The sequence below is a fragment of the Impatiens glandulifera genome, chromosome 6 (genome assembly GCF_907164915.1).
Source record: "Impatiens glandulifera chromosome 6, dImpGla2.1, whole genome shotgun sequence".
NCBI lineage: Eukaryota > Viridiplantae > Streptophyta > Magnoliopsida > Ericales > Balsaminaceae > Impatiens > Impatiens glandulifera.
The window spans coordinates 20,491,675-20,516,828 of record NC_061867.1 but is presented as its reverse complement, the minus strand read 5'-3'; the positions used below and the strand labels follow the sequence as shown (position 1 = coordinate 20,516,828).

At 32.0% G+C, this 25,154-nt stretch overlaps 1 pseudogene; it reads right to left on the bottom strand.

Annotated features, from left to right (window-relative positions):
* Positions 1-293: 293 nt before the first annotated feature.
* Positions 294-3,263, bottom strand: LOC124943329 (annotated as a pseudogene).
* Positions 3,264-25,154: the final 21,891 nt, after the last annotated feature.

Here is a 25,154-nt window from a genome sequence, read left to right as displayed (position 1 = left end):
AAAGCATTGTAAACAGATAATTCATTTACGTTTTTAGCTTTTATTCAGAATGTTACGACTTCAAAATCATTCTAGGCCTGTTTAGAATGATATCTTAAACTCGTAATTTTTTTCCCGTTTTGAAATTTTTTAATGAAATGACGCTAAGTCGTTTCCCCCAAAAAAAAAAAATAATGTAAAACACAAAGAAGATGCATTTATTAAATACTTAAGGTTCAAAGTTGGTGGACTTTTGAGAAGCCTTATTTAACATAATTTTTGATAATTGGATGCGAGATTTAACGTTTACACATTCAAATTTGATTATCCGTTCTTGACTTTTCACAATTAGGAAACTAAAGATGAACCCTCGGAATTGGAACACAAACCAAAGGATGAGCCCTCGGAAGAGTCAAGCCTATTCCCTCTTCCATATCAACACTCCCTCCTCCATCAACCTTCCATTCAAAGCATTGAATCATCTTCGCTAGGGTCATTTGGACAAGTTGAAGAGCAATAGATGTTCCGGCACACTCTCTCGAGCCGCTTCCAAAAGGAATCAACTCAAAATGTTGGCCTCTCACATCTATTTTTCTGCCCTTCTCATCCAAGAACCTCTCTGGCTTGAACTCAAGGGGGTTGATTGTTTGGGTCTCGTCCGATGGCCCATACATTCACAAAGAGTCGAGTCTTTGGGGGAAAGTGGTAGCCCTGGACTTCACAACTCTCATGGGAATCACGGGCAATAAGTGGTCCGGTAGGGTGGAGCCTTAAGGTTTCCTTTACGATGGCCCCCAAATAGTGAAGGCTTGGGATATCGGAATCTTTCACCAGCCTCTTTTTACCAACTACATAATCTATTTCTTCTTGAGCTTTTTTCATGATATCGGGATGATTGATTAATTCTGACATCGCCCATTCGGTAGTGATCGCAGTTGAATCAGTTCCACCAGCGAAAATGTCCTTGAAAAAAATAAAAAATGTGTAATTAATGAAAATCATATTATATTATTCAACAAAACTTTGAACTCGGGAAAAATAATTTATTTTTAATACAACTTAATCAAATATTATTTCTCAATTCATTGAGTAAAATAATAAATATTTTATATTTCTTTTAAATAAATATTTTATCATTATATTATATGTTAATATCCTTGAAATCTTTTTTAATAAAAAACTCAACTTTTTTAATATTACTACAAAACATTTTTTTGAAGTAATTCATAAATTGTTTTCAAAACTCATAAAGTATAATCAAGACCATTAAAAAAATATAGTTAGAACTGTCTTGAAAAAAAGATTATTTTTTTAGAAGTATTTGAAGAAAATAAAAGAAAAAAAATAATGTGTACACTATAGTTGGAATTTAATTAAATTAGCACACTAATTTAATAGGCAATTAATATAATTATAATCATTTTTATTGGTATTATTTTATTTGATTTTTAAAAAATAATATTTATTTTAAAATATTATTTGAATATAAAAAAAAATAAACAGAACTTGATAAATTATAAAAATATTCGAATAAGTATATCACTATTCCTATAAAATAATTATATTAAATAGACATCAGAATTCAGAACCCTGTCTCATTCAAATAACCTTAATCAAACAAATCTCTCTTCCTCTATAATCTAACAGCACTCAAAATAACCTTAATCAAACAAATCTCTCTCTATAATCGTAGAACTCTCTCTCTCTCTTGCCCGAAAGGCTAATTTTTATTTTGTTTTTTTCAAAGAAATGCTTAACTAATATAAATATATACTTAAAAAAGAAAAAATTATTTGTGGTGGGCTTAAGTCCCTACCACCTATAATAACAATTTCAAATAATTTTTAATTAGGCAAAGAACTAAAAATCAATTTGTATATATAAAAAATCATTTTACATTGTAACATTAATTAATTAATTCAATTATTTGAATAATCTCTCTAACCAATCCTAATCACTTTTTAATATATCAAAATCTTATATTAGAAAAATTTAATGTTTTTTTGGTTCGAATTGGATCTCTATAAAGATTTGAAAGTTTAGATCTATTTTTTCGATTAAAATTAGATAGTTATATTAGACTCTTAAGATCAATTTAAAATTTGACCCTACTTAATCCCCTCAACTAGCTTATGCGTTATGTTTAGCCGTCTATATATCTAAGAACTTTTACCATATTTCCAAAAAAAAAAAAAATTTATTATTTGCTATACTTTGATGCATATATATACTAGAATTTTATTTTTTAAAGGTTGGAAACTATAATTATCCTTTATCATTGTAACTTTTTCTTCAACCTAATATGTAAGAATTTATTTTGTCGTAAATTCGGAACTTTTAGGATCAACTAATCAAAATGGAGAAAAGATACTTACCAAGATGAAAGCTTTAATATTTTCTTTTGTTATCTTCATTTCCGATTTCTCATCTTCTAAAATACCCAACATAACATCAACCGCATCCTTCGACCCATAATCCCCATTTCCAACTTTCTTCCTTAATCTTCTCGCATCTTCATGTTCATTTATGATCCTCTCCATCATCCTATCAAATCTCTCTCTAACATCTTTCAATCTCTTCCCAAACCCTTGCAAATCCACCTTCTTCAAAAACCAAATAAAATCAGACAAATTAAACTTCCCCGTAAGTTCAGCTGTTTCCTTAACCAACTTCCTCATTTCCTCCGCTTCATCTTCATTCTCCGAACTCCTCTCGCTCATCAACATTCTTGACATAACATTATTAGTCAATCTTATTAACTCCTCACCCACATCAACCGCTTTACCTAATATCGCGTTCTTCATAACTCGATCCAAGAAAGTCTTGATTTCCTCACTAGTGATCGGTTTAAGAAGGTCAATAGTTCGGCCGCCAAGAAGCTCCGACATGCAGAGCTTCTTCATGAACTTCCAGTATGGCCCATAAGGCGCAAAGGAGAAATCTTGGTAACCATATGATAAGTAATCAGCGGCAATGTTTTGGGAACGGTTGGAAAACGAAGATTCGTGAGTTTTAAGGAAGTCTTTAGCTGTTTCCGGTGAAGAAGCAACTATACATGGGATAGAGCCAAGGGAGAGTTTCATTATGGGTCCGTATTTTGAAGAGAGTTTGTGTAGGGCTTGATGAGGTATTGGTTTTAGGAGATGGAGGTGACCGATGATCGGAAGTCCAGGTGGTCCCGGCGGAGCTCCGGTGTTATTGGCTAAACGTTTGTAGAAAGCCCAAAATGAGATTAAGGAGAAAAAGAGAATGGGGAAGAGAATGTAGGCTTGAAAGTGTTCCATCATTGTAATTTGTAACACAAATGAAGGAATGGATGAAATCATTATAACAAATGTTTTCTTTATATAGTTGTGGAAGCTAAATTATTTGGCAATTATTTTTTTTTGTTTTGTCAACTAAACTTTATATAAAATAATAAGTTATCATTAAAAAAAAAAATTGAACCTTGATGGAAATTTTTGAATAATCTTATGTTAATTTGGAATTAAACTAATTACATTAATTAAATAAAAATAATAATTTGAACAAATTTAATTCAAATGAAATTCACATCAAATTTAAATGTGAATTAAGGTGAAATTTAACCTAAATGAAATCACACCAAATTCAAATGTGAATTAATATTGAAATTTAATTTAAATGAAATTCACACCAAATTCAAATTGAATTAAGGTGAAATTTAATTCAAATAAAAATGAATTTCCTAATTATTTAATTAATATTAATTCATTGAATGACGAAATTAATAATATTTATTATAAGAATTATGAGTTTATCGCTACTATAAGTTATAAGTTGTTATTAATAATTATTGCTAGCAACAATAAACTAGGTTAAAATAAAAAATGAAAAGGAAATAAATGTTAACAATTGGATGATGAATTATTGGATGTTGAATTCAAGAATTAATGAATGGTGTTAGAGTTTCATTTTAAGCTATGTTAGGATCGATTATAACAATAGAAGAGGGGTTGAATATTATTGTACAAAACTTGACTTTTAATTCGATTTTAATCCTGTTAAAAATTAAAATCTGTTTCTATTCTTCACAAATTGTCGCAAACTCTTGAACGGTTTAAAGTGCAGAAGTTCTTTCTAGATTTGAAGCTACAGATTAAAGATGTTAAGATGCAAAAAATAAATAACACAAAAGTTTTATGAATGTTTGGAGATAAAACTCCTACGTCACCCTTCTTCTGTTTCCAGAAGGATTCCACTAGAAGACTTTGGTTTATATAACTCTTATACAAACTTAGTCAGAACGCTGGACTTAACAACTATCTGTTCTGAACTCCTAACACTCACTCTGTTGAACATACAACATTATGTTCAACTTATAACAATGAATATGCTCTCAGCTTATACAATGTATACTTTTTATAGTTAGAGAGAGAATAAGAATGTAGAACTCGTTGACTATGTAAATCCGTAATTGTGTAACATGACTAAGAACTAGGGAAGTCACCGTTGTCTCTGAAGCTCTTTTATAGTGAAGTGTAGCAACGGTCGACTCAGATTTCTAGGATTTTGAAATGACCGAAAAAGATTCGTCATACCTCAAATCCAGATATTCGGGGATCCTCCATACCGAAAATACAAGGGTCCGTCGTTCATAAATCTAGGGAGTCGACGTTGTACTTTGATGTTGAGATGTATGCAACGGTCGAGTCTGATACATAAATACGTGTCGACTTTCTAATGGTTGAGCACTTGGTGAAAGTCGTAATAAGCTGACTAAGAAGTCTGCTTATAACGAATGCTGCTATCCACTATGATGATGAGCTGTGCAGATAAGCAGAGCTCTTTTTCAGACGACTGCTGAAGAAAGGCTGTTGCCAGCACTTCTTCAGACAACTACTGAAGCAAGGCGTCTGCTCGCGCTTCTTCAGACTATTACTTAAGCAAGACGTCTCCTCACGCTTTTTCAGACTGCTGATGAAGTAAAACTGTCAGAAGTGAGACATGTGCTCGCGCTTCCTTAGATCTACTATTGAAGTGAGACGTCTGTTCGCGCTTCTACATACTGCTGCTGAAGTAAGGTGTCTGCTCGCGCCTTTTCAGACTGCTGCTGAAGCAAGGCGTCTGCTCGCGCTTCTTCAGAATGCTGTTGAAGCAAGGCGTCTGCTCGCGCTTCCTCAGACATACCTGCGCATAGACATTTGCACAACTTAGTTTTATTCACTTATGAATTCATTATCAAAACTATGTCGTATTGATTAAACTTAGTTTTATTTACCTAAGTTTATTTTAATCAATTAATTATTTCTTTTTTTATTTAATTTATTCTAACAATTACCCTCTTTTGATGATGTTAAACTAAGTTAAGAACATGAAATAAAATGTAAATAAAATATTTACACAAATATAAAATTTCAAGTTAAAGAAAAATATCCCCCATTTTTCTTTATTCAACTTTATCACCGAAAAGGAGTCTTTTGAAGCCTTCTCTTCTTCCTCCTCCACGACCTCCTCCTCGATTTTGCTTTCTTCCTATTCGAGGGCCCCGATTACAACTTTCCCTTCCCCCTCGACTACTACCTTCGCCTTTTAACAGTATCATCAACATCTGCAATATGTTTTGCTACCGTACTAGCATTTTCAATGCGTTTTGCTTCTGTCGTCTTAAGAGAATTGGATATTTCAAGAAGTTGAAAGCCGAAGGAATCTATTTTGGTAGTCATTTATGCGTGGAGATTGAAAGTGTTCTTGATCAAAGTAGACTTCAACCTGGGCAACAAAGTCCGAATCATCGACACTTCAATAGAATTCCTCGATATATCTTTAATATCTTATGTCTGCGCTGAGGTGACATCGACTGTTTCCTTTGAGTTCGAGGCAGACGCTCCAACTCACCAAAAATTATAATGATGTTCTACTGCATAGGCACAATAGAATTGATGATGAAGTTCTTGAGATCTTCCGTTCCCCGAGAGGACTGCTCAGGGGAAGAAGGATTCGACTGTTCTAGATGAAAACCAGTATAGACAGTGCGAAGAGGGGAGGCTCGAATACTTAGCTCAATTACAGATATCTCTGGGTTTTTTCGGAAGTAGAGTCTTGAGGCACATTGATCATTACCCGAGACTCACCGTCTGCTCCTTGAATTTTTTTCGTACAGATCTTTGAGGAATCCAGTCACTTCTTAAGAGTGAATGGATTTGGCAGGGATGGATTTCTGTTTAAAAGATGAAGGAGTTGGATGTTTGGATATTAGGGAGGAATGCCTTTCTTCAGACGTCTGCAGCTCCTTATCTGAAGAGATCATCTAAATAGTAGAAGAATGTTGCTTGTTTGATGTGGGAGAAGAGATCTGACCAGTTGTACCAGAAGACGTCTTCTTGGAAGTTGGGATGGACTACTACTCCGTATGTACAGAAGGCTCATTCTCAACAAACAACTTCTGCTCAGAAGAGATGAGCTTCTTAGAAGTTTTGGAGGGCTCCTTCTCTTAATCAGGGGAGATGTGCTCCTCGACAACTTTGAATGCCGGCTCTTTGGTAGTAGGAGACGCAGGCTTCTCAGCAACTAAGAGAAGCTGCTACTACTCAACTATAGGAAGAGACTACTGCTCTTCAACAATTTGGAGCTACTACTTATCAGCAACAAAGGGCATCTTTTCAATGAAGAACAATTTCTCTTCAACATTTGGACAACTCAACACTATCCAAGACTGCATCATCTGCTCTTCAGCAATCTTGGAGGATTCGGTGCCATGGATGAATGACAGGGCAATTGAGCTGTAGGAATCCAAGATCAGTTGTAGACTGTTGTTTACATTGTCATCCATCCAGGCTATTTTCTCCAAAAGGTCGTAGTTTGCCTCCCTTTGTCGAATGATAGGGAACAAAACACCCCTCTGGCGATTGCTGCTACCAACTCTCTTCTCTTGAGAGCATCTTGGATGTCGTCGGTGCAAGCCCAATTGAGAATTATTTTCTCTAGATGGAACAACTCTTTGTATTTCTTAGTTATATTTGCACCTTTGAGGTCTTGACAAAACTAGGGCTGCAAATGAGCCGAGTCGAGCTCAAACCAGATTGAGCTCGAGCTCGACTCAATTTAGTTTTTATTAGCTCGACTCGAATTCGAGTTCGAACAAATTTATAAATTTGAGCTCGAACTCTCGACTATTTATCTATGCTCGGCTCGACTCGAAAAGTTTGAACTAAAATAACATTTTCAAACTCGATCTCAAACTCAAACTCAAACGAAAATCTATTTTCAAAATGAAAATATCATTCTTTCATACATATTCAACATATAAAACATGATATTTCAAAATAAAATATGAAACAATCATAATTATTCAAAATTTTAAAAACATGATAGTCCAAAAATATCAAACCACCATTAATAATCAAAATTTTAAAACATAAAATTCTAAAATCAAAGTACAAAATTATATAATTTTTTTGAACATTTAATATATTAATATTTTTTAAGTCATGTTTTTCAAGCATAGCACACCTACAACTACCAACTACCTGAATTTAATAATATAAAATATTAAAGATTAAAAATAATGAATATAAAAATACATGTTAAAACAAATAACTAAAATTTAACTTAATTTAAGAGAGCTATATACCGGCAAAAGAAATTCGACTTGTTATTTATTAAATATTATTATATATATTTTAATTAACAAGAATCTATAAATTTATTTATAGAAAAAATCTATTAATTTTTTTTTATATATTATAATATATTATTAATCTTGTAAATTCATTTTTTCTCTCAACATATTATATATAATATATATATACTAACATTTTTTATTATCTCTTCATATTATATATAAAATATATATTAATATTTTTTTCTATCTTTTAATATTATAAATAATATATTTTTATTATAGATAATATATTAACTTTTTTTTAACTCTTTTAATATTATATATAATATACTCATTATTATATCCTAATATTGTCTAAGTTTATTTTTCTATTAACAATCCAACCCTAATATAAATTAAAAATCATTATATATAATAGTGTTTTTATATGCCCTTAAACTTATTTATTTTGTTATTGGCTAGTTAATGAATATATATAATAATTTTATTTCTATATTCGTCAATGTGCTATCTATATAAACATAATTTTATCATAATACAAAAAGAAATCAAAGAAATAGTTATAGTAGAAGTGAATATAGATTTTAATTTACTTGTAAGTGTAAGTCTATTGTGAATGAATGAGAGAAATAATGTAGAATGAATGAGTGAAAGAGAAATTGTGTTTTAAAGAAGGAGAAGGAGAAGAGGAAGAGAAAGAAGAAAAATAAGGAGAAGAGTCATATATGATTGATAAAATAAAAATTAGGATTTGATTTAGAATAATATAATATAAAAATATAAATTGTGGGCGTTTTATATAGGCTTTGAAAAGAGAGAGAAAAGTAAAAAACATATTATTTTAATATTAAATAAATAAGTAAATATTATATATTATAAGGCTCGAAAAAGCTCAACAAACTTTCAAGAAAACATTATATGAGCTAGAGTTCGACTCGAATATTAAACAAGTTGGCTCGAGCTCGGATCAAACTCGATCAAAGTCAAACTCAAGTCGAGCTTTGACCGAACGGCTCGCGAGCAGCTCACGAGCGACTTGACTCATTTACAGCCTAGACATATCTCCTTGTGGAGCGTTATTCTGCTCCATTCATCAAAGAGTTCTAACCTCTCTGAAGCAGCTGCCTCCACCTCTTCCATGACGAGGTCGAAATATTGCCTCACCATCGATTGAAGCTCTGATTCCTCGACCGATAGATCTTTACCTTTTCCTACAAATTCGACAGGTTTGGCAGCAGGGACAAGTTCCCTGAATATGATTCCCTTTACAGTTTGAACATTCTTTGTAATTGTTGCAGGAGAGGCACTAGAAATAGGATCAGCAACTTTTGGAGATACTGTTTTTGACGGTCCATCAGCGGGACCAACAGCTGTCTGAACACTTGTTGTTTCATCATCTTAACCAACATTTATAACATTAGTTCCTTCAGCCTCAACATTCTCAGTGGAAACTCAACAGATGGCTCTTCAGCAAGGGGAGCATCTAGCTTAGAAGACGTTTTCTAAGCAGCTGTTGTTTCAAAATTCAGACCAGCATCTTCAATATTTTTTGGTGCTGCAGGGGCGACATCAATGTCCCCCGCAGGCCTTTCATGAGTAACATCACTATGTGACACTATAGTTTGTTCTTTAACCTGTTCCACAGTAGGAACCACAACAGGCTCTACGGTCGGAGGCAAAGTAGAAGCGATAAAGAGAGGTACCTTTTCAACATGAGTTTCTTCCGATCATGCCTTCTTTGTCTTCGAGGCGACCTCAACAGTCTCTCCAACAACAACACACTTTTAACTGTTGGAGTTAGCTTCTGACTCCTCAGCCCTCAACTTTCTTCTCTTTGCTGAAAACAGGGCGACAAGGGACAATTGATCGCCAAGACATAGTGGTCGATTGACCACTTGATTGTTGACGGATGAGTCTTTATTGGACTTCTTGATGGCCTTCATCCTTAGGATATAATTTCCCACAGTGTTGCTAGTCGTCAACCTACTTGTATAAACATTAGCAACGGTGTCCAAGTTTACCTACAGGTTCTCAAGCACCCTACTTAGTTACACAATGAAGCCAACATGCTGCTTCTTTGGCATCGACGCCATCAGAGTTAGTGTCGTGAAGAGAACAGATGACTAGTTGATGATCGTCCCCTTGGATATGGACACCATTATTTTGAATCGCTCCTGGGTGTAGGCATCGAAAGATCCTACCCTCGCCCGGAAAGATTTAGAGACTATATCATTGAGAAGACAGAACTCCGTCTTAAGAAACGTTTTTTTCCCGTGAGTTTCAATGGGAACAGATCTATGTGAGAAGACAATATATATATCCGTTAGAACCTCAGCCGGAGTTTGATCGAAGTCTATGAGTCCTTCCGTCGGAAGCTCAAAGAGTTGGGTAAGCAAATTTTCAGATATGGAAACCTTCTTGCCCTTCACCATTGCCTGAATGGTGTCTCCAACAATCTTGGCAGTCGCAAAGAACTCACGAACCTCTGGTTCGTGAATGGTGAACAGACCGCCTAGAAACTTCCTTAGACCGGAAACCTTTAGGGTTTTGAACATCTCTATCATCGCGGGAAACCCTGAAACATAAATCGATTTAAAGTCATCTTTAGGGTTTAGAGATTAGACGATAAAGAAGAACACTTAATTCTAGAGAGAAATAAAGAGTTTTAAAGAGAATGCAAAGATTTAGGGCATGCTTGGTATGTGGATTTTGTACTTAGGAATGAGAATGAAATGAGATGTAAATGTTTGGTTGGTTGTTTTGATTCAGGATATTAATTTGATTCTTGGATACTCGGATCCTCTCTAAATTGGGAGGAATGAATTTTCTGCGATACACTTTCTCTCACATTATCTTTACTCTCATTTTTTCTCTATCATAATTATAATTATAATATTATATATATTTTTTATAATTATATTTTAATTTATTTTATAATTAACATAATAATTAATTTTTATTTATTTATGAAATAAATAATTTTAATTATTTAAATAGTATTAAAAAATCATTTAAAATAAATTTTTAGTAATAATTACAATAACTAATAATATTATAATTAATTTTAAATATTATATATTAATATTAATAATAAAATTAAAATAAATTAATTAAAATATAAAAATATAAAACAAAAAATAAAATAGAAATTTTATATAAAAAAATATTTTAAAAATTAAATATGAAATATTTTAAAAAAAATTATTATTAAAAAAATTATACCATGTTATAATATATTATTAAATAAAACACTATATTTAATTTAAATGTATTTATCTATTATTAATATATTATATTTGAAAGACTTTGTCTTATATTATATATATTTAATAGATAATTATTTATTTATAATTAGTAAAAAATTGAAACATTAAACATGTTATTTTTATAAGTATAACAATTTTTTTATAAGTATTTTTATTTTTATTTTGAAAAAATATAGTTTAGTATAATAAAATATTAGATGTTTATATTTTATTAGATTATGTCACTTAAATATTTTATATATTTTAAACAATTATATTATAAAAATAATAATATTTTATATTTTTAATTTAATAAAAAAAATTAAAATATTAATCATAGTTTTAATAACAAATTTATATTTATAACTTCTCTCTTATAAATCCAAACATTATCAATGGGAATGAGAATGAGAATGATTAAAACTCTTAACCAAACACTACACTTCTATCAATCATACTCATTTTCATTCCATGCGTTTATCAATCCCAATCATATTCTCATTCCTTTATTTGAACTAAGCACCCCCTTAGGGTTTCAGAAAACGCAAATGAGGTAATGAAACGTCTTAGGCATGTAAGGCACCCTTTATAAAATTTAACTGATACATGTCTTAAAAGACATCATTAAAAAGACATCATTAATTAAAATAATGACATCTTTAAAGAGTATGCGTGTTGTAATGAACCGTTAGGCGTGTTGGTCACATCTTTAATCATGATAAACACGTGTCTTCATGTAATTTGTTTTTAAAGATATTTAAAAGATAAAATTATATATAATAAATATTTATTTTAAACAATCTAATTCAAAATAATTTGGAGGGAAATATTTCTTTTAAAATGTGACCGTTCACTGTCTAAGGGGAAGTTAAAACGATAGCGTATTGATAAGATCAAAACAGCTATCTCACTTGGCTTAAGACGAATCGTCTTAAATACACTTAGACACCCGACTAAATATGATGTCCGCATACCTTGCATTTAAGCTTAGTGAGACGTATGTTCTAATGGCGTATGATGACTTACAACACAACTGTGTCAACAAACGTCTGCCTAACAGTTTAACGTATGACTGTGCTGAAATTATAAGCTATTTAGGCACAGCTCATCTGGTGTACAATGTTATCAAACAAATGTTCTATCAACACGATTTGAGACATCCGTCTTAACACGTCTGACTTATCATCTTATCAACAAGTTCCCCCTAAATTTATGCACAGTAAATAAAATTAATTTAAATCTAAAAGACCTAAAATATTTCTAAAGTAAGAAAATTTAGTCTCGGGAAGTGGTTTCATGAAGATGTCTGCCACTTGCTGATCTGTTGAGACGTATTCCATCCGAACATGCTTTTGAGCCACATGCTCCTGGATGAAGTGATGTTGAATGTCGACATGCTTCGTTTTGGAATACAACACTGGATTGTAAGTTATTGTGATAGCACTGGTGTTGTCACATAAGATTGGAGACTCGTCTGCCTGGATGTCGTAGTCTCTCAACTACTGTTGAATCCACATGAATTGAGCACAACAAATGCATGCAACAAGGTATTCAGCCTCTATTATAGAATTGGCGACAAACATCTGCTTCTTGCTATTTCAAGAGATTGGATGATCACCAAGGAACTGACACGTTCCATTAGTGTTATTCCGATCGATCTTACAAGCTGCGTAATCTGCATCAGAGTAACTAATTAAGTTGAAACTAGAATCTTTAGGATACCATAGTTCAACACATTGAGTTACCTTTAAATATTTTAAAATACGCTTAGCATCTACGTAATGAGATTGTTTAGGATTAACCTGAAAGAGCCCACACACGTCGATAACGAACAAGATATATGGCCAGCTGACTGTTAGATAAAGTAGAGATCCGATAATTCCTCGATAAGTTGTGATGTCGACACTTTTATCATCTTCATCTTTATCTAGCTTTCTTGATGAGTTCATGGGTGTTGAGTCAACTGAGCAGTTCTCCATATTTAATTTCTTCAAAAACTCCTTGGTATACTTTGCTTGATTGATGAAAGTTCTAGCTTCAAGTTGTCGAACTTGAAGACCAAAGAAGAACGTCAGGTCACCCATCATACTCATATCAAACTTATCCTACATCATCTTAGAGAACTTCTCGCATAGTTTGGAGTTAGTTGACTCAAATATAATATCATCCACATAGATTTGAAGAAGTAAAATATGTGAATCTTTAACAAATCTAATTTTTTTTTATCTATTGTGCCTACAATAAAATCATGATCAAATAAAATTTAGTTAAAGAATCATACCAAGCTCTAGGAGCTTGCTTAAGACCTTATAAAGTTTTATTAATTTGAAAATATGATTAGGCAAAGAATGATCTTGAAAGCCAGGAGGTTGTTCAACATACACATCCTCATTAAGTACACCATTTAGAAACACACTTTTAACATTCATTTGATATACTTTAAAATTTTTAAAAGCTTCATAAGCTAGAAAAATTTTAATAGCTTCAAGTCCAGCTACAAGGGCGAATGACTCCTCAAAGTCAATTCATTCTTCCTACCCATAACCTTGAGCAACCAGTCTAGCTTTGTTTCTCACAACTAAGCCATCTTCACTTAGTTTATTTCTAAAACCCATCAAGTTCCAATAAAAAATTGACCATCTGGTCTTGGAATTAGATGACAAACTTGATTTCTTTCAAATTGATTTAATTCTTCTTACATAGAATTTGATCCAATCTGGATCAAGCAATGATTCATCAATTTTCTTAGGATCAATTTGAGAAATAAATGCAGAATTTGAAATTTCATTCATTAATTGATTTCTAATTCTAAGAGGTTCATTAAGATTACTTATTATTAGTTCAGGTAGATGGTTTTTGTTCCATCTGAGGTTTGGTTCCAGAGGGTCAGCCGTCTCAGTAGAATCCGGACTGTCAGCATCCTGCTTACTATCAGTCTGGTTTTCTAGTTGAGCTTCAACCAGATCAGCTGGATAATTAACTTGATCAGTTGGTTCATCAGACGTGCTATTTCTGATGACCTGAACTTCATTGTCACTATCAGATTGAAGATTAGTAGCTTCCATCCTATTAGCCACTTCGATGATTTCTTTCGAATTATATTCAATAAATTCATCAAAAACAATATGGGTAAAAACTCTATATGCTTGTTTATTGTTTGTTTATTAAAAACTCTATATGCTTTACTCATTGAAGAATATCCTAGCATTATGCCAGAAACTGATTTAGCATCAAAATTAGTCAGATGAGTTTTGTCATTGTTATGGATAAAACAATTACATCAAAAATTCTAAAATATGAAATTTTAGGAACTTTGTCATAGAAAATTTCATAAGGTATTTTATTAAAACGTTTGTTAATCATTAATCTGTTTTGAGTATAACATGTTGTGTTAATAGCTTCTTCCCATATCTTTTGAGACACACCGGAATCAGCTAGCATTGACCTATCAGCTTCCTTTAGTGTTATGTTCCTCCTTTCAACAATACCATTATGTTGTGGAGTTCTGACACTAGACAACTCGTGTCTAATATCAGATTCCTAAAGGAAAAAAGAAAGTATTCTGTGTGTAAATTTTGTTCCTCTATCACTTCTAATCTCTATAACACTTAAAGATTTTTCATTTTTAAATCTTTTAATGATTTTGATCAAATTTTCAGCAGTTTTATCCTTATAAGCTAAGAAAATTACCCAAGTAAATCTAGAAAAATCATCAATTATAACAAGTGTATATCTTTTTCCTCCTAAACTGGTTACTGGAATTGGACCAAACAAATCCATGTACAATAATTCCAGACACCTGTCGGATTGGATATTCCATTTGTTTTTAAAAGTTGATCTGGCCTATTTTTCCATAGACAAGTAGGAAAAACCTTATATTTAGAAAAATTCAATTTAGGCATATCAAATACAAGATACTTTGAACAGATATTGTTAATAGTTTTAAAATTTAAATAATTTAATTTTTAATGTCAAAGCCAGTTTTAATCATTTTTAGATATCATACAAATATGATCAGACGTCTTAGGCTTCCAATTCATCTAATATGAATTTTCTATTCTACTTCATGTTAGTAGAGTGTTTCCTTACTGAACTTTAACTATACATGCATGTTTTTGAATATCTACAGTGTATTCGTTATCACACATCTATCTAATACTTATCAAGTAATATCATAAATTTTCAACTAACAACACATTATTAATAGTAAAATTACCGTGGACAATTGTACCCTTACTCATATTTTTACATTTGATGTTATCACCGAATGTGATTTTCGGTCCTGTACACCTTGTTACGTTAGTTAGCAGTCGTTTGTTGTCTATCATATGTCTGGAGAAGCCGTTGTCTAGATACCAAACAGACTCCTCTAGGCCACTGTCATGTTGTACCTACATATATACATATTTATAACTTTGGTAAACAACTTCATTTGGGTCCATGGTTAATTAGTCTCTTGGGGATCCATATTTGGGTTATTTTTATGGATCTCTCATTTTGTGTTGTCAATAAAACATATAACTTTGGCTTGGCAGATGTCTTACTGTCTACTGATAATCCCTTAGCCTTAGAAGATGATTTTTGAAAACCTTTTAACTTTATGTCAAAGTTTTTGTTTGCCAGACTAACTGGATGCCAGCTTCTCAAGCTTAAGCCAATTTGAAGTCAGCTTAATATATTTAATATAATCTTTTAAGGTTAAGTCATCACAGTTGTGACTAGTTCCAATATCAGTTAATGTACTCTCGACAAAGCTTATGGATTTAATCTTACCTTTAACTAGGTATAACTTTTTACTAGACTCATATGAAGAGTTGTTATCAAATCCTAGACCAGATTTACATCCGGTAGGTCTTTGCTGAGTAATCATATGTGTAACAGCTTTTCCAGATTTCGTTCAAGAACTAATCACATAGTTCAATCTTTGGTTTCAGCAAAAAGAGTTTTGATCGTTTCCTTGAGCTTCTCATTCTCAGATGAGAACTCATTTGTTTCATTATTTTTCAAAACCATAGGTTCATAGTTTTGAAATGAAAAACTTGTACTATTAGATTTGTTTTTCAAATTTATCTCATTAACATAGTCTGATAGTTTCTTGTACTCAATGACCATGTCATTAAGTGCAATGACTAGATCATCTCTCGTCAAAATCGTCAAAGGAGAAGTTAAATACCTCAGTATAGTCGGTCAAGAAACATTTGACACTCTCATCTTCACTTTCGCTTGATGAGTTGTCATCTGATTCACTGTCAGCCCATTTTCTCTTCCTTTCCTCAGCCAATAGATCTTTTTATTCTTTTATGTTTCTTCTATCAGATTGTTTTTTGTCATCCCTTTTAGGCTTTCTGCAGTCAGCCTTGAAATGACATGCTTTATCATAGTTAAAACATTTTAAGTTAGCTTTTGGTTCATCTTTATTACTAAATCTATTAGAGTTAGAGTTGGGATGGTTCTTCTTCAAGAATTTATCAAACTTCTTGACGAAGAATGACATTGCATCATTGTTAATCTACTCAATAGACTTCGCAATTGTCGCGACATGTGGCTCTTCAGCAGTCACCATCGCTTTTGTGATGGTTGACGTGGATGGCTCCTCTTTATTCCTTGAGTTTATTTTAAACTCGTATGCTTTTAGATCGGCGAATAAGTCGTGCATCTCAATATTGTTGAGATCTTTAAATTCCCTTATCGCCATCGTCTTGATGTCCCATTCTCTGGAAAGAGCTCTCACGACTTTAATAACAACTTCTCTATTGCTGTAAGTTTTTCATTGAGTTGAGAGTTCAATGACTATGTTGCTGAAACATTCATCGAATTCAGTCATTGTCTCTCCAGGACGCATCTTGATGTTGTCAAACTTCTGTGTGGCAACCATCAACTTGTTTTCTTTGGTTTGGTCATTGCATTCACAAAGTTGAGTCAGTTTCTCCCAAATTTCTTTAGTAGTTGTGCATGACTTAATCTTGCTGAACATGTTCTTGTCCAACGTCTTATAGAGGATATATTTGGCTACATTGTCTAGGTTGACCTTCCTCTTATCTTCAGCAGTCAACTCATGTCGTGGTTTATCCTTCATCTTAGGAATACCATCGGTTGAGGTTGTGGCTGTGCTGATTGTCTGGATCTTCATTGTTCCATTAGTGATGACGTACCACATATTGTCATCTTGAGCAACCAAGTGAGCTTGCATCCTTATTTTCCAATCATCATAATCTTCCTTGGTGAACATTGGGATTTTGTTTAGGAGAGACATGATTCAAATGTTTTCTTTGCTTGAGAATAGAAACTTCTGCTCAAATATCACTTGTTAAGATCGACTACAACAATAGATGGGGGGTTGAATATTGTTGTAAAAAACTTGACTTTCGATTCGATTTAATTATGTTAGAGATTATAATTTGTTTCTATTCTTCACAAATTGTCGCAAACTCTTGAACGGTTTCAAGTGCAGAAGTGCTTGCTAGATTTGAAGTTACGGATGCAAGATGTTAAGATGCGAAAAGTAAATAACACAAGAATTTTATGAATGTTCGGAGATAAAACTCTTATGTCACCCTTCTTCTGTTTCTAGAAGGATTCCACTAGAAGCTTTTTTTTACTTTTCTAATTCTACCATTTTAACAAAAACTGGTTTATATAGCTCTTATACAAACCCTATCCAAACTCAGGACTTAACAACTGTATGTTCTGAACTCATAGAACTCACTCTATTGAATATATAACTTTCTGTTCAACTTACAACAATGAATATAATCTCAGCTTATACAATGTATTTTTTTTTACAGTTAGAGAGAGAGTGTAAGAATGTAGAGCTCGTTGACTGTGTAAATTCGTAATTGTGTAACGTGATTGAGAACTAAGGGAGTCATCATACACTTTAAAGCTCTTTTATAGGGAAGTGTAGCAACGGTCGACTCTAATTTCTTGGATTGTGAAATGACAGGGAAAGATTCAGCGTATCTCAAATCCAGATATTCGGGGATCCGCCATACCGGAAATATAAGGGTCCGCCGTTCATAAATCTAGGGATTCAACGTTGTACTTTGATGTTGAGATGTAGGCAATGGTCGAGTCTGATACATAGATACGTGTCGAATTTCTAATGGTGATCACTTGGTGGTAGTTGTAATAAGCTGACTAGGAAGTCTGCTTATAACGAATGTTGTTGTCCACTATGTTAATTAAGGGTGGTCAAACCTACGGATCGGATACGATCCGGTATTTCGGATCGGATATCCGCTTTTATTTTTTTCAAAAATTGCGATCCGATCCGGTATCCGACCACTATCCGATCCGAAAATACCAGATCGGATCGGATCGGCCAGCCGGATACCCGCTGATCTGATTTTTTTTCATATTGTAATTTTTTTCATATGTTAGAAAATTGAAATTGTTCTATTAAGAATTTCAATTATGAATAATAACGGTTTGAGAACAGATCTAAATGGAAATGGGAAGAAAAACAAATGAAAGAAACATATTTTTATTTGGGTTTGTAAAGGAAAATGGGAGAAAACATGAGGAAGAGGGAGATTTTGTATTTTTATTTGGGTTTGTAAAGAGAAGAAAGGAAGAGATAAATTTTTGTTTAGTTTGTAATTGTTTTATAATATTTTTATTTGGGTTTGTAAAGAGAAACATGAAGGAAAATATAGGAAGAGAGAGATTTTTGGTTAGGTTTGTATTTATTTAATTATATTTTTGTTTGGGTTTGTTTATTTAATAAATTTTAAAAATCACCGGATCGGCTTCGGATATCCGAAATCTTTTTTGCCCGATCCGTATCCGATCCAGAAATCCGGTAAAAATATCGGATCGGATCGGATCGATATCCGAATCTGATCCATCGGATACGGATTTTTTCGGATTGGATCGGCTGGATCAACGGATCGGGTCTTTCGGATCGGATCTTTTGGCCACCCCTAATGTTAATGAACTGTGCAGATAAGTGGAGCTCTTCTTCATACGACTGCTGAAGAAAGGCTGTTGCCATCACTTCTCCAGACTAATGCTGAAACAAGGCGTCTGCTTATGCTTCTTCAGACTACTTCTAAAGCAAGGAGTCTACTCGCGCTTCTTCAGACTGCTGCTGAAGCAAGACTGCTTCTAGAAGTGAGACGTCTGCTCGCCCTTCATCATCTCTGCTATTGAAGTGAGACGTCTGCTCGCGCTTCTTCATACTGCTACTGAAGAAAGGTGTATGCTCGTGCTTCCTCAGACATACATGTGCATAGACATTTACACAACTTAGTTTTATTCACTTATGAATTCATTATCAAAATTATGTCGTATTGATTAAACTTAGTTTTATTCACCTAAGTTTATTTTAATCAATCAATGCATTTAATCTTGATTAATTATTTCTTTTTCTTTATTTAACTTATTCTAACAATTTATATCCCATTCATTTTAATTTCTATCAACATATCATATTATCATTTCTCACTTTAAAATTTTAAGAGTTTTTTTATTAAATATTGTGAGTATTCTTCGAGTTCTTCTCTTGACATTTTCTCCTGAAACCCGGTGATAGTTCATGTACGTTGGTCAGGTTCTTTGCGTACTGATTTCAGTGTAGAATAACTATTAAATTCGTTGTACTCTGAGAGACAGTCATATGCAGTAAGCTCCAACATAAATGAGAGACGATTAAACTATTTAAAAGGAAATGTGTTTAACACATTTATCGAATCAACATGGTATTCCAATGATTTCGTTATTTGTACATTGTACTTTATTTAATTTATTTGTAACATATTTCTTTTATATATTTTCTGTTTATTTAAAGACAATAATACTAATATATTTAGAAATTACCACTCATTTTGACAATATGATTCAATAGTGACCTTACTCCAAGAAGGACGGATTTAAAATTATAGTTATAGTGGATGGAAAAAATAAATGAAAATTGTAGATAAAATGAGTGGAAATGTGTGAATTATTTTTAAAAAAATAGGAAAACAAATAATAAATTAAATTAAAATTAAATTAAAAATTATAGGTGATGTTACATTTTTACTGTAAAATAAAATTAAGCACGCCTCAATCCAAACCTCAATCCAAACGTAGCTAAAACTTCTCCACAGATTGGTTTAATTCTTTGTTATATTTCTATCTTATTTACACAGATTGGTTTAATTCTTCGTTATATTTCTATTTTTTAAATAAGAGTTTACCATGATCACTCCTATTCACTATAGTATTAGCCTACTTGCCATATCTTTATTAATTTTGATGAACACTTAGGGAATTAAATAACCATATTTCTTCTCACAAGTTGTTTTTTTCTCTTTTTAAACTTGATCAACTCAATTTCAATCGCCGATTGTTCTTTATTTTTTGTCATAGTTTTAATAGTACACGAAACTCTATTATCAAAGATTCAATTAATCCATTATTTCTAAATGAACCAAGTTTTAACTAAAATAATCATGAATTGAGTATTGTTCAATTAATTCTGCATAAGATCTTGAACCTAATTATTTATTTTCAAGTGCAAGGGATCCAATGTATTTTTATTTGATTTAGGTCATTTGACTTCTAAAACTTGCAGGTTTTATCTCATTAACTTATTTGAAAAATGATAAATGTTTGTTCTTTCAAATATTTTAAATACATCTAATCGAAACGTGCTCTATATTTCCTTTTTAATATTGTTCAATGACTCACACCGTAAATTAAGATCTAGTCATTAACAAAAACTATCTACATAATTTAAATATAATACTTAACTAATTGTAATTCTCTCTTTTTAGGCTATTCTCTAAGAGAGTTTGTTTGATTTAGAGTTTTAAGGTTGTAATTAAAAAAAAATATGAGTGACAGGAATAAAGAAAATTTGGGAGAGAATGATTGAGAGAATGATTAACATCATCTCATTGGTTGAAAAAAATGAAAGAATGTGAGGAAACTGAGAAAAAAGATAAATTATTTTATTTTTTTTTCAGTTAGTCAGATTACACAATGTCATTTTCTCTTCTAAATTCCCTCCTTAGTCATTTTTCTTAAAAAAAATAGGTTATTTTGAAATTTATTTAACATAAATTATTAAAAATATTTTTTATTTAAAACTAAAATGTAGTAATTAAGGTTATTTGAAAACAACAAGGCTTATAAATTGCTCAAAAAATAATTGTCATAAAGAACTAAATTTAAGATAATCCAACAATTGGATAATCATCCACTAAAACTAGTGAAAAGGATACAATAGGTTTATTATTAATCACCTTAAACAGTTGTCTTTCTAGGCAATCTTACAACATAAAAAAATACAAAGAACATTAAACAACGAAAATAGCCAACAAAATTCGAGTCAGAAGGTAAAAGAAAACGCTCAAGGGATGGCTCTTCGCTACAAGAGATGACCCTTTGCGTGACCACTGTGCCGCTTCGCATAACGCGATGTGCCTTCGCGTGACGCGATGCCGTTTCACATAACGCGATGTGTCTTCGCGTGACAATCGTGCCGCTTCATGTAACGTGATGTGCCTTCGCGTAACGATCGTGCCGCTTCGCGTGCCGACCGTGCCGTTTTGCGTGTCAACCGTGCCGCTTTGCGTAACACACGACGTGCCTTCGCGTAACGCAATGTGCCTTCGCGAAACGCGAAGTAATTAGCGAAACGTGAAGTGAATCTTCCATAAAACGGAATCCATATAATCTGCAAATATCATCATCGACAAATATGAAAAATTAGATGAACAAAAATATGAACCAATATGAACAGATTAAATTGATTTAGGGTTAGAGTTTGATTAAGAACAACATAAATCGTTTGAAATGAAGATAATAGAAATAAGAACACTATTATGAACTTCGATTCAGGGTTAGGGTGTTAGGGTTTTCTTATCTTTGATGTTTTCCTACGTCGCCCTAGCCGTAGTCGCCGTCGCCGTAGCTTTTGCCGCCGCCGTCGAACAAGAGCAGAGAAAAAAGAGAAAGAAAAAAAAAATGAATGAAATGAAAAATATTTGAGTATTTATATAAAACCCTAATCCTCTCGCGTTACGCGTGGAAGGTAATTTCGTCCAAAAAAATAAAAATAACCATAAAAACAAATAAATTTATTGTTTGCCACCGGGTCAAATAATCCTATCTTCAGGTTCATTTCGTCAAATTTCATCTCCCTTGGAATTTGACTAAAATGTTAATGGGGTTGAGAGAGATTATAACCTTGTTTGGTTTGGGTTATTTAAATGATGGTTAATAATTTCAAGATTATAATGTTTGTGATAAAAATCTTAATATATAATATTTTAATTTTTCTATCCTAAATTATCTTACTATACACTTAAAATAATTAATAAATTTAATTAAATAATCTATTTTTTTTATTATTAAATGTACCACCTTAGTCGGTCGACTTGTTGGATTTATCTTATATGCCATTATATAATAATATAATAAAAATAATAATTTAAAAATAAAAAATATTTTAATATTTTAATTAATAAATTAAATTATATAATAAATAAAAATAAAGATAAAATGATATTATTGGGTTATAATTAATGAAATAACTCGAACCCAACAAAACAATATTAATGTCCTAATATTAAAAAACTTTTATATATTTTGAAGAAGCTAAATTACAAACCGTTCCTCTTAGACAAAGTTTGGTTTCCATCACATCTTATTATAAAGTAAAACATTTCATTATCAAATATTCAGAATTGAACACGATAAATACAATAAATTATGTGGGTGATAAAAACATATTTAACTTTTTGCTAAGTAAAGGTACATTCATAAATGGTATTTATCTGATAATTAATGCTTCTTTAGTGTTAACGTTATATTTTCTATATATATAAAAAAAAATTGATATACCAACTCACATTAATACTAAAGAAGCATTTATTATCAGATGAATAAACCACAATTATATATATATATATATATATATATATATATATATATATATATATATATATATATATATATATATATATATATATATATATATATATATATATATATATATATATATATATATATATATATATATGCCGGCACATTTGTTTCTAAATGAGAATCTTTTATCAATTATTTTATATTTAAAAAATTAGAAAAATAGTTGGTTTATTCTCTTACATAAACTCAAAAACCTGCTATCTCAATCAAAACATATTAAGACGTACATAAATTGTTGTCCGATTTACACACACAAAAATAAAATAAATTAAAAAATTACAATAATTTTAAAATATGTATTTAATGTGTCAATTAATAATATTATAATAGAAAAATATATTCAAACAAATTAATACAATTAAAATTGTTTATATTATTTTTTACTTCCCTTTTATTTTTTAGTTGGGATTAAAAATATAATTTCTTATATTTTATAAATTAAACCTTACAATTAATTTTTAAATATATATATATATTAGATAAAATTAGACCGGTTCACATAACCTAACTTAAATAAACCTTCCATGCAGGAACAAGGAACCGGACCGGTCAAACAAATAAACCGGTTAAGAAAACTAGCCGGTCAAGTCACTAAACCGACTAGGAACACTTGGAACATGACCGCACAAAGAAAGGATCGGCCAAAGCTTAAAACCGGAAACATTAGACAGCCGATCAGCCACAAGGCAGAGGAATAACCGGAAGCTGTCCGGTTAAACCAATCACACCGGAAGCCATTCGGTAAAGACAAATGACCGATCAAGTACAAGAAGACAATTTGGGTATCTGTTGAGAATGATACCAAAGGAACAGACTGAACACTTCCATATCCATACAAGTCTAAGGAAAGTCCACAGGCTGCAGAAGACAGTCCTACAAGATCTTTCCACTTCGGGATAAGTCAGAAAGGAGATCTTCCAAGTACAGACAACTGTTTAACAGACAGTGTCCACATTGAGTAAAAGACAAACCTAGCAGGTTTGTCTTACACACCGGAAGAACAGACTGCAAAGTCTGTGAGATTGACCGCCAGGTCTGAGGTTGACCGTCAGGTCTGAAAAGATGACCGCAGGGTCTGAATCACTGAATTACTGAACCTCTGCATCTATGCTCAGCCAATCAGATTCAAGGAAGTGAAATATGACTGTTGGCATATTTCATCTATAAAAGGGGCAGTTGAAGAAGAGTAAATGCGGGACAAGAGGGACAACAAGAGATTCTAAGAGCATTTAATTTACAAGTGAAAAACAGTGTGTTCTATCTCTAGAGAAAGCCTAAGTGCTAAAGTTGAAGTGTGTATTCTACAATTTCGGTGCAAATTGTAAGAGTGTTATCAAGCAGGAAATAAGTCTTGATCGGATTGTACTTGTATTCCTTAGTGAATATCCTTCTCGCGGTTTCGAGAGGAAGGGGTGACGTAGGAGTTTTATCTCCGAACATCCATAAAACTTGTCTTGTCATTTACTTTCTGTCGGTTCCATTATCTAACCGATCCGTACCGCTCTAACCTACTTAACTGTATCTAAGCCGAATCACCAGGTTACCGAAACCGACCCATCATTTTCTTTAACCTTCATCATCCGAAACCGGTTCTGCCTATCATACAAGTGTGCTGCTTCAACCTGAAACAAACCTCTTCCGCGCTTGAACCTAGTTCAAGGGTTTGTGACAGTTTGTGTAGTATTGAAACCCCGGTGTTAATCTCTAACCGGATTAATCACCACCCTTTGAGTGAAACCCGCTAACCGGCTCAACCCCGGTCCTCCAGCGGCTATCCAGATCCTAACAATATATATATATATATATTATATATATATATATATATTCATAACTCAAATATAATCTTTTAATTATTTTTTTAGCTTTTCACTAACGAATCATCTACTTCCATATTTAACCATCAATCTCAATAGATCTCTCATCTAATAACCTTGCACTTTCATTTTGAAGAATCATTTCCCAAAATAACAGGTTTTGTCATTAAATTTCTCAAACTAACCTACTTTATTTATTTATTCTCAAACTAACCTAATTTACTGTTCAAACTCAGTTTTAAAAAAAATTATTTATTACATTTAAACTCATTATTATTATTATTATATATATTTAAATTATTATTTTTATAAATTGAATATATTTAAAATATTATTTATTTATTATTTTTGAAAAAGGTCAATGCAAATTATATAAATGAGAGTCGTTTAAGCACAACGACAAAAACATAACAAGAAAAGAAAGAAATGTAAAAAACAAAAATAAAAACAAACAAACAACGTGACATAAATATGTTCACAAATGACCAAAGGGTATGACAAAAGAACAAACTTTAACGAGCACGGAGATCTTCAATAAGATCAATGAGTTCCCTGACCGCATCAACTTATTTTCCCAAAGAAACCTCCCCAACTCTCATAATAATAGAATTATAAATT